Below are 12,457 nucleotides of genomic sequence, written 5' to 3' on the forward strand. Positions count from 1 at the left end.
AGGCTTGCCTCCACGTTGGCCCTAGCAGCCAGATTCCCTCCTCCCTGCACACCATAAATCCTCACCTTGCTCATTAGGAAAAAGGAGGAAACTTTCTTTTAAATACTTTTTGATTTCTCAGCAAATTTACTGTACAAAGTGAGGCTCATTAGGGCTTAGAAGGTGCCCAATCCATCAGGCGCAGGAGAGGACAGAGAGATTTGCCGCCTGGTGGTGGTGGTTTGTTTTTGCCAGGCACGCTCAGCTCGTAGCAGGAAGAACGCCAGTGGCCCAGGTAGGCTCAGGTTGTGTGATTGGGACCAGGGCCACGACAGCCACAGCTGAGCGCTGTTTACTGGGGACCCTGCCTATCTTCCCCGCCATTTCATTAGGCCACTTGGGAGTTAAAGCTCACAGCCATCAGTTTATAAAATTAAACACCCCAGTCCTCAGTGGTGGTGTGACCAAATACTGCGGTCACCCAAGCCTGTTTCAGTCCCCTTTCGCCCAGAGAAAGGTTCTGTGCCCAAGGTGTGAGTGTGCCCGTGGCGGTGGGTCGAGGGAGGAGGGTCTGGGCAGATTGCAAAACACAATGCCCAGAATAGGCTCCAGACTCCCAGCTAGCCACGGGTTCAGTTTTCTGTGTAAACAAGTCTGGAGACTGGAGTGGTGTTTGTGTTTTCTTAGACCCACTGAATACTGTATACCCAACAGAGAGGTTCCCTTATTGCTGAGAAGAATTAAGGTCCTTGTTCTGAACAACAAAATAAAAAATAAAAAAAAAAAAAACCTTCCAGGCAGCAAATCTGGTGTTGATCAAACATGCCAGGTTACCTGAAGAACAAGGGGCGGAGGCCGAAACCAGGGCGCCTAGTCAGTACCACGCCCCCACCTGCACATCCTACCTAGCACCCTGCTCCATAAGCCTCACTTGGGAAGCTTATTCTCGGTGCCCAGCAGGGCGATGAGGGCACCGCTGACTGTGCCCCTGGCCCCGGGCCCCTGTGCGAGTGGCTGCCCGCACCTCCCCGGGCAGTTCTGGAATCCTGGAGTGGCTAAGATGGGGGGGCTGGAGCAGCTGGCTGGGAGTCCCCGAGGCCCCTCGGGTGGAACCTCTGTGCCCGGGGTGGCTCCCACAGATGTTCCCGTCTTGGGTGACCGCACCCCGGAGGCGCCCGCAGGCCGCCCCGGCTCTGCAGACTGGTGGAGACCTTGGAGACCTGACGCAGCCATGGTGGGTGTCTAGCGGGGAGACACCTGTGACCCGAGCCAGCCTCCCGCCGCGGGCAAGCGGGCAGAGCCCACACCCAGAGCCGGGGCGCTGGCCTGTGGCCGCAGGGAAGCGACCCCGGGAGGCCCCCCGCGGCCTCCTCCCACCTCCTTGGCCGCGGCGCCCTCACCGGAGCTGGCCCCGGCCGGCGCGGGGCGCGGGGGGCGCGGGGGGCGCGCTCTGGCAGCTTCCCGAGGCCTCCCCTGCAGGCGCAGGCCCCGCCGCCCAGAGCGCACCCGCCGGACGGGCCCGGCCTTCCCGCGGGGCAGGGTCACGGCGTGTCGCGTGACCTTTGTGTCCTAACGGGGGCTGCGGCCGGGCGCGGAAGCGAGGGCTGCCCGGGCCCACGTGGCTGGTTGTCGGGGTGCGGCGCCCGGGGGACACCCCACCTCCGGGGCGGGGGCGGCGGCGGGGCGGGGGCGGCGGCGGAGGCCGCAGGTCTGCAGCGAGTTGCAAAGGCATGTGCTGATTTGCATGAGAAAGGGCGAGTCGCGTGCTCAGCTGGCGGCCCCGGCGCAGATGACGGGTCCCCACCCCCCGCGCGCGCCCCTCCCCCGGCCGGCCGCGGCCGCCGCGCCCGGACCCGCGGATCATCTGCTCGGCCGCCCCGCGCTCATCTCCATGACAAAGCGCGTGTTTACCTGGCGCGGCACCGGCGGGCGCGCCTTTGTCCGGGATCGGATGACCGCGCAGCTGCTCCGCCGCCGCGCGCCCGCCCCAGCCGCCCCTCGGAGCTCGGCCGCCGCTGAGCGCGCGGGGACCGGGCGGGGCGCAGCGCCCGAGGGCTTCCCGGAGGCGGCGGCGGCGGCGGCGGCGCGCGCGCGCGGGCCCGGACCTCACGGGGCCCAGGTGGGCGGCGGGGACGCGCCGGGGGCTGGGGGGGGCCCTGCGCGCCCTCGCACCCGGCGGCTCCGTCACCTGCACGAGCGCCCGCACCTGCACGCCGCGGCCCGGGGCTTCGCAGACAATGAGGAGGGAAGAAGAGGCGTCGAGGGGCGCCCCTCGGCCGGCCCCCCCGGACCTGCTCTCCAGGACGCGCCCCGCCCGGGGGAGGTCTCGGGCACCTGTCGCCGCGTGCCCGGGGCGGCCCGTCGATCACGCGCCGGCGGGGGCGGGGCCGGGGGCTTTGGGCTCCCCCCCCCCCGAAACCGAGTCCCCCGGAACCGCGGCCGCGCCCGCCCCACGGAGTCCCCGCCGGACCGCGCAGCCCTGGGCCAGCCGAGGCCTTCGAGGCCGCTGTCCTTCCCCGGCCTCCCACCTCCCCTTTTCTGTGAGCATCTGCCCGGGGAAGAACAGATGTGGGCACCTGCGGTGACAGGCCGCATATGTTCCATCCTATTCACAGGCATTCAGACGTGGCCACAATGAGCAGCCTTTGTGCGCACAGTCACTAAATATATTAATCTGCACTCCCCAGAGCACCGGGCTGTTTAATTTTTCACTAGCAATAACATCTGATCTAATCCTTAAATCGGCTCCCAAAAGCCTGCCCTCCCGCCCTCCCTTTTTTTCTCTCTTTCTCCCCACCCCCTCTCCCGAAAAACGTGTGAAGCTATTCAACCTTCCACCTGTTGCCTGCTGAACTGGGCGTGGGTTCTCGCAACATCTGATGTTGGTTCGGGCAGGGGGCGGGGGGTGGGTGGGAGCCACTGTGTGGGGGACGCTGTTGGGCCACATGGGCATAGCTCGGGCATGTTGATCAGGAGGAAAATAAACACAGAGTGCGGAGTGTGGCTCCCCAAATGTTGTGCAAACAAAGAACGATAATTATTAAACAGCGTCCAACCCAACCCAGCAAACCCACCCTTTCTGTGGAAGCGCCCTTAAAAATGTACATGAAGTCCCCATTTATCTTTTTGTTTATTAAACTCTAGTGGTTATTATAAACACCGGTCAATAGGCCACACAGCCAAAAGGTAACATAAATCTCAGATGTAAGACTTAGATTTTTTAAGCAATTTTGCTGCATGACTCTTTTATCTTAGCGTCCCTTATTCTGTTTTGATTTGTTTTCGGCCACAATGAGTCCTTTAGTGCCATTGTGGGTGTCACAATGCAGGCGGACATCAGGCTGTGAATGAAGACAGAGGCAGTTTAAACAGACCAGGCTCTTTCTTTCCTTCCCGTCCATTGTAATACGAATGGGCCTTCTGCACTCGGCTGCTAGGAGACCGGCTTTGCAAAGCCCTACTCCAGCAAATGGGCTGGAGAGAAAGGGACCCCAATAAACAGCCTAAGTATTGGAGGAAAAAAAGAGGGGACAAATTTAGGCAAATGTCTTTTCACCTTCAAATCAGCACATTTCTTAATTCAAAATGTAAGGCATGCTTTCTTGAGAGCATTCCTTGCTTTTCAACGCTTTCCCCCCTGCACACCATTAAATCATTAGTGGTTCTCCTGTGCCACCTTCCCAGGGCACAGAACGGGGACGGCACTGGCAGGCCATCAAGGTTCGCCTGAAAAATACAGTCTTCGTTTAGGCAAATGGGAACAGGGCCGTGGCTGTGTTTATCAGTCATTGTCACTAATATCTAATGGCTGGAGTGTTTTCAAAATGTACGCTGGTCACCGCTGGAAGGGATGTAGGGGCGTGTTGGTGAGTCTGGATTTTTTTAGGAACAGTCAAAACCTGGTGCTTCCTTTTAATGGTAATTGGAACTGTTCCTGTTTATGTTAGTGGGTTCCTTGAGGCAAGGAATACGGCTGATTGCAGGGCCCGGTGTGAGTGTGTTAGGAATGACCCACCACCACCTTCACTTCTCGGTGGCTCCAGCGAGGTGATAGGGTCACCACTGAGCCAGCCACAGTCAAGGCAAATGGGAAAACCGTGACTGGCTTATGGAAATCCCTGTTCACAGCTGGGGCCACCATCAGACCCACTTGCCCGAAGCACACAGCGGGCGTTTACTCCCTGATTCGTTCACGCACTCACCTGTCTTTGGGGCTGGAGGTCCAAAGTCAAGTTAGACCGGCCTCAGTGAGCAGAAAAGTCTATTATTTTCAGAAAGGGTTTGTATAGGATTCATAGGTCTTCCCTGAATGTTTGACAGAATTCACCGCTGAGGCTACGTGGGTCTGGAATTTTCTTTGTTGGAAGGTTTTCACTTGGACATTCAATTTAACAAATAAATATATGACTTAATAAATAGGGTTACTCAGATTTTCTATGTCTTCTCCAGTCAGCCCCGGTAATTTCTTTGGCTCAAGGAATCTGTCCGCGTCCTCTACCGTTGCTCGTTGCTCGGACAGTCTCCGGTTAACCCTCGAGCGTAAGTAAATCTGTGGTGGCACCTTCCGTCCAGGCTGGGTGATCTCTGCCTTTATTGTGGTCAATATGGCTACAGGCTCATCAGCTTCTTTGATCTTTTGTCTCACTGATTTTCTTTGCTGATCTCGGCAGAAAATCAGGGCAGTCACTGGGCTTGTTTTCCTTCCTTCAGGAACCTCCATCCTCCACTTCCTGCTGTCCACTGTCTGAAAATAGTCATTGCAAGTATTTTGTCTAGTTTTCTAGTTGTTTAAAGTGGAAGGACAAGTTCTGTAGGAATTACCCCTTCATGGGCAGGAGCTGAAACAGGATACTTCCAGCAGCAAGTAACAGGAAATCCGAATTCAGCCCTCTTGCCCACAAGGCAGGGACGTCATCCGAGTCGGGAGGTGGAGCAGCCCCGTTAGTAGGTTCTGGCTCAACCACGTTGTCCAGGCACCAGGTGCCCCGTCCTTCTGCTCCACTGTCCCCACACTGGTGGCTGAGACGTTGGGCTAGCGCCCTTCCACGACGGCATGGGGGCTGCCAGGCCCCGGAGTCGCCCCTAACCCCACGGCGGCCAGTGCAGGAAGAGGCACGTTCTCTTCCTATGGCCATTTGGTGTCTGCAGTAAACCCTCAGGTAGTATTTAGGGTGATCAACCACGCGGAGGTCAGCGTGTCGTTAGGGTTGTGGCTTTTTTCTTTCCCAATTTTTGGGTGGTGAACTCTTATTCAAATGGAACTGCACCAACCCATGTGGTCGTTGCATTCGAAGAAATTACAAATAGAATTAAAAGTAACTTCAAATAAATTTTGAAGGCTGTTTGTTATCAAGACCAAGGGGCCCTAATCCCATCATTCCCATACTCATCTCATGCTCCATGTTTCTTCTCTTTCTCACAGTTGATGTGAATGAAGTCTTTCTCTTCAACGTTTTACTCTCCCCCCTTCACTCCCTTCTCTGTATGTTCAGTTTTTTTTCTTCCTTCCCTTCCTGTTTTTCTCTTTTACCTAAATCTGCCCTCCCAGTTTTAGATTCTCCCCCAAACTGTTTTCTTCTTTCTCTTTTCCTCCCTCCCTTCCTTCCTTCCTTCCTTCCTTCCTTCCTTCCTTCCTTCCTTTTCTTTCTTTCTTCTTCTTTTCTTTCCTTCCTTTCTTTCTTTTTCTTTCTTTCTTTCTTTCTTTCTTTCTTTCTTTCTTTCTTTCTTTCTTTCTTTCTTTCTTTCTTTCTTTCTTTCTCTTTCTTTCTTCTTTCTTTCCCCTCTTTCTTTCCTTCTTCCATTACGGAGAGGGGCAGGACGGAGAGAGAATCTGGGCACTCAGCACCGAGCCCTACGCGGCTCCATCTCACAGGACCCTGAGAGCAGGACCTGAACCTAAACCAAGAGTTGGGTGCTTACTGACTGCACCCCCAGGCACCTCTGAAGCTGACGTGTGATGTGCACAATAGGGCAATAGGGCCTAGGAAAAGTGTGGTGTCAAGCAGGAGGTGGGGGAAAGGCCGCGAATAGTCCCACACAGCTCCTTCTCTGTACTCCGCTGGTATCTCCGCACGCCTTCTCTTCTAGTGTCCTGGGAAAGAGGCCTGCAGAGGAATCTTTGATTTCTCCTTCCCTTCACTTCGTGCGCTATAGTTGTAAAAAAAATTTTTTAGAGGCTTATAGAATTTAGACAGGTGTGAATTTGGGCAATAATTGTGCCACTTACTACCACTTGTACAGGTTACTTAACTTTTTAAAACTTGAAGTTAAAATTTTTTCCTTTTATCAAAGGAATACAGATTTTAAAATTCAAATGGTATTTCTAGATTTGTAAAAAGAAAAAAAAAAAAAAAAACAATTGCCCACACCAAACATTCCCACTTTTAATTCCTTCCTCTAACTTAACTCTTAGCTATTTTTTTGAAATTTACTCTCATATTTCTTTTTTTTTTAATTTTTATTTATTTATGATAGTCACAGAGAGAGAGAGAGGCAGAGACACAGGCAGAGGGAGAAGCAGGCTCCATGCACCGGGAGCCCGACGTGGGATTCGATCCTGGGTCTCCAGGATCGCGCCCTGGGCCAAAGGCAGGCGCCAAACCGCTGCGCCACCCAGGGATCCTCTCATATTTCTTTTTAAAGACTTTATTTATTTGACAGAAGAGAGAGAGAGAGAGAGAGAGAGAGAGATGGCAGGAGAAAGCACCAGTGGGGTGGGGACAGGTAGGGGGAGATGGAGAAGCCGAACTCCCCACTGAGCAGGGAGCCCAATCCCAGGACCATGGGATTAGGCCCTGAGCTGAAGGTGGATGCTTAACTGACTGAGCCACCCAGGCATCCTTACTCGTCTATTTATTTAAAAAGTCTCTAATGCTATGTCTCTTTTTCACTTGTGTATATTGTCTATGGACGTCCCAGATCCAGCGGATGAAGATTTAGCTCTTTCACTGGATTTCTATGAACTCATAGAAGTTCACCGCCCAGCCCCTTTTTTTTCCAAAAAGTAATTATGGCATCCTTTTATATTAAATTATCATTCCTTATTTACCTTATTAAAATATGTAATTATTCATTGCTGAGGCATATGCTGTGATTACATTTTCTTTTTTGTATAGTTTTTTTGTCTTTACTGGATTCAATAATTGCCTAATTTATTTGCTTATTGACTTTTCAGTGTACCTATTGCTTACCATCACCGAACTCCAAAGATCTTTTAAAATATTCAGACACATCAGGTGTTCCAAGGGCTCACCCTCCTGGCACTGCGTCTCTGGGAGGCCGGCCGCCTGCTCCAACATACACGGTCTCTAGCTAGGACTCTGCTCCTCTCTTCATGTGGGTTCTCCGCTACCCAAGTCCTAAATGTTACTCTTTCTTGACTTCTTAATTTTGAAGAGTATCCCTCAGCAGGTTTCTGAATAAAGTATTTGGGAGATAGTATTTTTAAGTCACATACCTCAATATGTCTTTATTCTATCCTCACACTTAATATTTTGATTGAGATTAGAATTCCATGTTAGAATTATTTTCTTCAGAATTTTGAAGTTAAATCTCCATTGAATTTCAGCTTCCTAAATTCCTTGAGGATTCCTATGCCCTTCTGATTTCCTAAACTTTACATGTGACCTTTTCATTTTTCCCAATGGAAATGTTTAAAGATCTTTTCTTTATCCCTGCTGTCTTGAAATTTCGTGATGTGCCTTGGTGTAGATCATTGCAGGTTCGTTGTGCTGGGAGAACATGTCTCTTAGGTACAGGAAGTTTTCTTGAATTACCTCTTGAGGAATTTCCTCTTCATTTTCTCTGTTCCTTTTCCTGTAATTGCCATTTTTCACATGTCAAATTTTTTCCCCAGATTTTATTTTTTCAAAGATTTTATTTACTTATTCATGAGAGACACAGAGAGAGAGGCAGAGACACAGGCAGAGTGAGAAGCAGGCTCCATGCAGGGAGCCCGACGCGGGACTCGATCCCAAGACCCCCCGGGGTCACGCCCTGGGCTGAAGACAGCGCTAAACCGCTGAGCCCCTCAGGTGTCCCCATGTCAAACTTTAATCTTCTAATTTTCTTGTTTTCTCTTTCTCCACTTCTTATTCTTTTTGTTCTAATATATGAGAGATATCAGATTTATATTCTAACTTTAAATATTGTAAATTTATCATTTCTTGTATAATTTTCAAGGGCTCTTCTGTTTGGGATGTTCTTTCATATACTCCTCTGTGTCTCTTTCATGGATCTATTATCTTCAGAGACTGCAGACAATAATGTTTCTTGTATTTTTCTTCTTCCTACTTTGTTTTCTCCTTTTTTTCTGTCTGTCTTTCTCAGATGCCTGTTGACCCTTGGTCATATGTGTACATTTAGGAAGGAGGCAGAGAAGCTTATTAGAAGCTCTATGAGGTGGATAAGACTGCCAAGCGGTGGGCCTTGCAGGAGCGCCCAGTGAGGGCTTTTGTTGGCCGCTGCCCCCTGCGTCCTGTCTGGCTCTGCACATGGAGAGGAGTCCCTGCTTGCCCTCTGCACCCCCTCAAATCCGACCCCGTCCCTTTCTGGGGTGCACCTCTGCCTGCAAGACCTTTCTCTTCCAGTTCTGAGATCCCACTTCCTTCCAGCTGTTTACATGTTAGCTCCTAGCTGCCTTCTTCATCCACATTACAGACCTTCACTGTCTCACTTGTTTCCTAGTATTAAATGTTGGTTTTCCTTCCCTGCCGCAATGTGTGCTCCTTGACTAGAGACTGTACCTCCTTCTTGGTGTGCCACCCAACCAGTAGCGGGTGCTGAGCACTGTTCATTTTACCTTTTTTTTTTTTTTTAAGATTTATTTATTTATTCATGATAGACATAGAGAGAGAGAGAGGCAGAGACACAGGAGGGAGAAGCAGGCTCCATGCAGGGAGCCCGACGTGGGATTCCATCCCGGGTCTCCGGGATCGCGCCCTGGGCCAAAGGCAGGCGCTAAACCACTGAGCCACCCAGGGATCCCCTCATTTTACCTTTTTTGAGAAAAGATCAACAGGAGAGGAAAGCTTTGTAGGCTGAGTGGAGAGACTCCTTCCGAAACTTCGTACGCGGATGTGCTGTCACTTCGGCTGGGTAATGGTTCTTGATGGCTTGATCTGTCCTGTTCTGTAAGGGATTCTGACGGGAACAGCGTTGGGTCGGTTCCCTTCAACGGAAGCCTCTGGGTCCGCAGGGCTTGCAGCAGCTCTGCTGAGATAGGCTACGTGGGGCAGGTCCTGAGATGCAGCTTAGATAAATTGGCATCATTAATAATTTTAGTTTGTCAGTGATTTACTTAAAAATAAGTTAGATTGGTTTAAAGGCTATTCTCCTGCCATCATACCTGGCTACCAAGACAGTGTCTCCACTGTAGGTAGAGCAAAGGGTGGCCCCCAGCTCGGGGAGGGGCTGCTGACATCGGGGCCTAAGGGTGCGTGTCCCGAGCGTGAGCCTTCCTGGTCTTATTATTATTATTTTTTAAGATTTTATTTATTTATTCATGAGACACAGAGGGAGAGAGAGAGGCAGAGACACAGGCCGAGGGAGAAGCAGGCCCATGCAGGGAGCCCGATGCTGACCCGGGGTCACGCCCTGAGCCCCCGGGCGCCCCCTTGCTGGTCCTAAGGTGGTCGCAGAGGTCAGGGCGGCGCGTGCAGGCAGGTGACCTGCTCGCCGGGCACTCGGGGCTGCAGGGCACCGGCCGGGCCCCCCTCCGCGCCCCCTGCGTCCGCAGGGCTGCAGCCCGAGCGCTCGGCGGTGCAGCCCGGGAGGCGGAGGGCGACACGCCCGGCCGGGGAGCAGGCCCAGGGGAGGCCGGGGGCGGGGGGGCTCGCACCAGAAGAGCCGCGGGCGCCGGGGGCTCCGGGGGCTCCGGGGGCTCCGGGGGCGCGGGGGCTCCGGGGGGCGGGCCCGGGCAGCCGGCCTCCAGCCGCCCGCCAGCAGGCAGCGCTGCCCCGCCGACGCCCGCGGGAGGCCCCGGGCCCGCGCGACCCCGACCTCGGAAGCACGCGCTGTTGCCGAGGCAACGGGCGCGGCGCCTGCGCAGCTCGCTGCCCCGCCCCCCGCGCAGGCCCCGCCCCCGCGGGGGCGGTCCCGCGAGCGGAAGCTGCCGGGCGGAAGCGGAAGTGCGCGGCGGGCTGCGGCTGGCCGAGGGCGGAGCGGCGCGTCCGTGGCTGTGCTGGCGCATCTCTAGGTAGGCCTGCGCCGCCCGCCCGGCTCCGCGACCCCGGGGCGCGCCGCGCTGTCCCTCCCGCCCCTTCCGCCCCTGTCCTCGCCTCGCTCCCCGGCCGCCCGGCCCCCCGCGGCGGCGCCCTCCCCTCCCCCGCCCCTCCCCCTCCGGGGCCGCGCCCCGGGCTGCCCCGCCGCGCAGCTGACCTCTGACCCCTGCGCCCGCGGCTCCGGCTCCGGCTTGGGCGCCTCCCCCCAGCCTCCCCTGGGCTTTCCTGAGAGAGGACGGGTTCGCTGGCGGCGTTGAGCTTGGACCAGGCGACGGTGGGGAGGGGGGAGTCGGCGTGCACGAGGGGCCCGAGCGGAATTGCAGAGAGGTGAGAGGTGAAGGCTGGAGGGGGGGAGGGGAGAGGCGGGGGGAGGGGGAGTCGGGGTGCAGGAGGGGCCTGAGCGGAATTGCAGAGAGGTGAGAGGTGAAGGCTGGAGGTGGGGGACGGGAGAGGCGCGGGGAGGGGGGAGTCGGGGTGCAGGAGGGGCCTGAGCGGAATTGCAGAGAGGTGAAGGCTGGAGGTGGGGGAGGGGAGAGGCGGGGGGAGGGGGGAGTCGGGGTGCACGAGGGGCCCGAGCGGAATTGCAGAGAGGTGAGAGGTGAAGGCTGGAGGTGGGGGACGGGAGAGGCGCGGGGAGGGGGGAGTCGGGGTGCAGGAGGGGCCTGAGCGGAATTGCAGAGAGGTGAGAGGTGAAGGCTGGAGGGGGGGGAGGGGAGAGGCGGGGGGAGGGGGAGGCGGGGTGCAGGAGGGGCCTGAGCGGAATTGCAGAGAGGTGAAGGCTGGAGGTGGGGGAGGGGAGAGGCAGGGGGAGGGGGGAGTCGGGGTGCAGGAGGGGCCTGAGCGGAATTGCAGAGAGGTGAGAGGTGAAGGCTGGAGGTGGGGGAGGGGAGAGGCAGGGGGAGGGGGGAGTCGGTGTGTAGGAGGGGCCTGAGCGGAATTGCAGAGAGGTGAGAGGTGAAGGCTGGAGGTGGGGGGAGGGGAGAGGCGGGGAGGGGGGAGTCGGGGTGCAGGTGGAGGCTTGGGTGCAGTTGTAGAGAGGCCCCTCGTTCCTGTGGGGTGTGGGGGGAGCTGGGAGAAGACATTGCTTGGAGATAGGACATGGCAGGAACCGTGGGGAATTTGGGAACAGGGTGATGTGGTCGGATCTCAGGGTTAGGGCCCATCTGGGGGGATGACGAGTGCTGAAGCTGTGGGTCAGGATAGTGGGGCTTTTGCAGTCGCGTGGGAAGAGGTTTTGGAGCTGAATACCTGGAAATGGTAGTGGAGAGAACTTGGGGGGAGTTTGATGGGAAAGACACAGGGGTCTGGAATTGGGAGGGTGGGAGATGCTTGGGAAGCGGCCTCGCCTGCAGCTGCATCCCACGGGGCAGCCTGCTGTTTGGTCTTTGCTCTCTGCCCGCCTCTGATCCGTGACCTGTCTCCTGGCACCCCTGCCACCCCAGGCTCCCCGACCTTGTCATTCCTGCGCTGTCACAACTCCACCTGTGCTGGGCCAGTGCTGGCGAGACGCGCTGACAGCACGGCAGCTGGCCAAGCCCGTCCAGGCCCCTCGCGAGGCCTCTCCGTACAGACTTTCTGGACCGTCTGACAGCTCACTCCTCCGTGTAGCCTCCACAGACACGCGGAGCTCTCTAATCGTCTTGCCCCGTGTTTTCTCCTCTGCAGACTGACAGGACTGCAGTAGGTGACACCTGAGCTCCTACCCTGTCCCTGAACTTCACTCTGAGCGTCATTTATGGGGTAGATTGACCATAAAGCTAACGAAGATCAGGCGTTGGGGTCCCTCCCTCTCCGGCCCCTTGCAGGGCCCTGGGAGAGACCTCAGGTCTGATGCGGAGGATTTTGTATTCTTCCTAAGGGCGTGGGTTGGAGGCCCCCCAGCTCGGACCACCTTTCCATCTTGACTCGTGTCCTTTGTGTGTGTGCTTGTGGTCAAGGCTCGGAGAGAAAGCCGGCGTGAGTGGGGCCGACCCCGTTCCCACTTAGCCTGGCTTTACTTCGCCCTCTGAGAGCATTTGGGGGGACCTTTGCCACAGGCGTGTATTGATTTATCCCACTGCTGGGCTGGAAAAAGTTAACGGTGAGAAGGAAAGCCTACTTAATTGAGGTCATGAAAGCAACTCCTATCTCCACAGAAGCTAGAGCCGAGCGTAGGAAGAGCATGCTTGCTTTATTAGTCTGAGGACGCGGCAACCCTGATACTGCCAATTACTTTTATGACTCTTTAGAAGTACGAATAACTTTTTACTTTAATTTGC

General features: G+C 55.5%; 1 protein-coding gene and 1 long non-coding RNA gene across 12 annotated transcripts in view; one reads left to right on the plus strand and one right to left on the minus strand.

The window, feature by feature from the left end:
• Positions 1-3,096: 3,096 nt before the first annotated feature.
• On the minus strand, positions 3,097-9,874 carry LOC119874240. 2 transcript variants are annotated; one of them, XR_005368192.1, is made up of 3 exons: positions 9,818-9,874; positions 8,976-9,229; positions 3,097-3,482 (listed from the first exon to the last, which is right to left on the minus strand). It is a non-coding gene; the product is annotated as an uncharacterized LOC119874240 (long non-coding RNA). The 2 variants fall into 2 exon arrangements; XR_005368191.1 differs by lacking the exon at positions 9,818-9,874 and adding an exon at positions 9,326-9,665.
• A 197-nt stretch (positions 9,875-10,071) lies between these two features.
• The window catches only part of FAM120B (family with sequence similarity 120B), a 90,403-nt gene continuing 88,017 nt past the window's right edge, over positions 10,072-12,457 (plus strand). For 6 of the 10 annotated variants that reach the window (XR_005368188.1, XR_005368189.1, XM_038555027.1 and 3 more), the window contains exon 1: positions 10,097-10,174. The gene's annotated coding sequence lies outside the window, so the exon portion shown is untranslated. Of the gene's footprint in view, positions 10,175-10,403; positions 10,527-12,457 lie in introns of those variants that run through there. The other 4 variants (XM_038555031.1, XM_038555030.1, XM_038555035.1 and 1 more) reach the window with 4 other exon arrangements.

Source organism: Canis lupus, chromosome 12 (genome assembly GCF_011100685.1).
Source record: "Canis lupus familiaris isolate Mischka breed German Shepherd chromosome 12, alternate assembly UU_Cfam_GSD_1.0, whole genome shotgun sequence".
NCBI classification, from domain to species: Eukaryota; Metazoa; Chordata; class Mammalia; order Carnivora; family Canidae; genus Canis; species Canis lupus.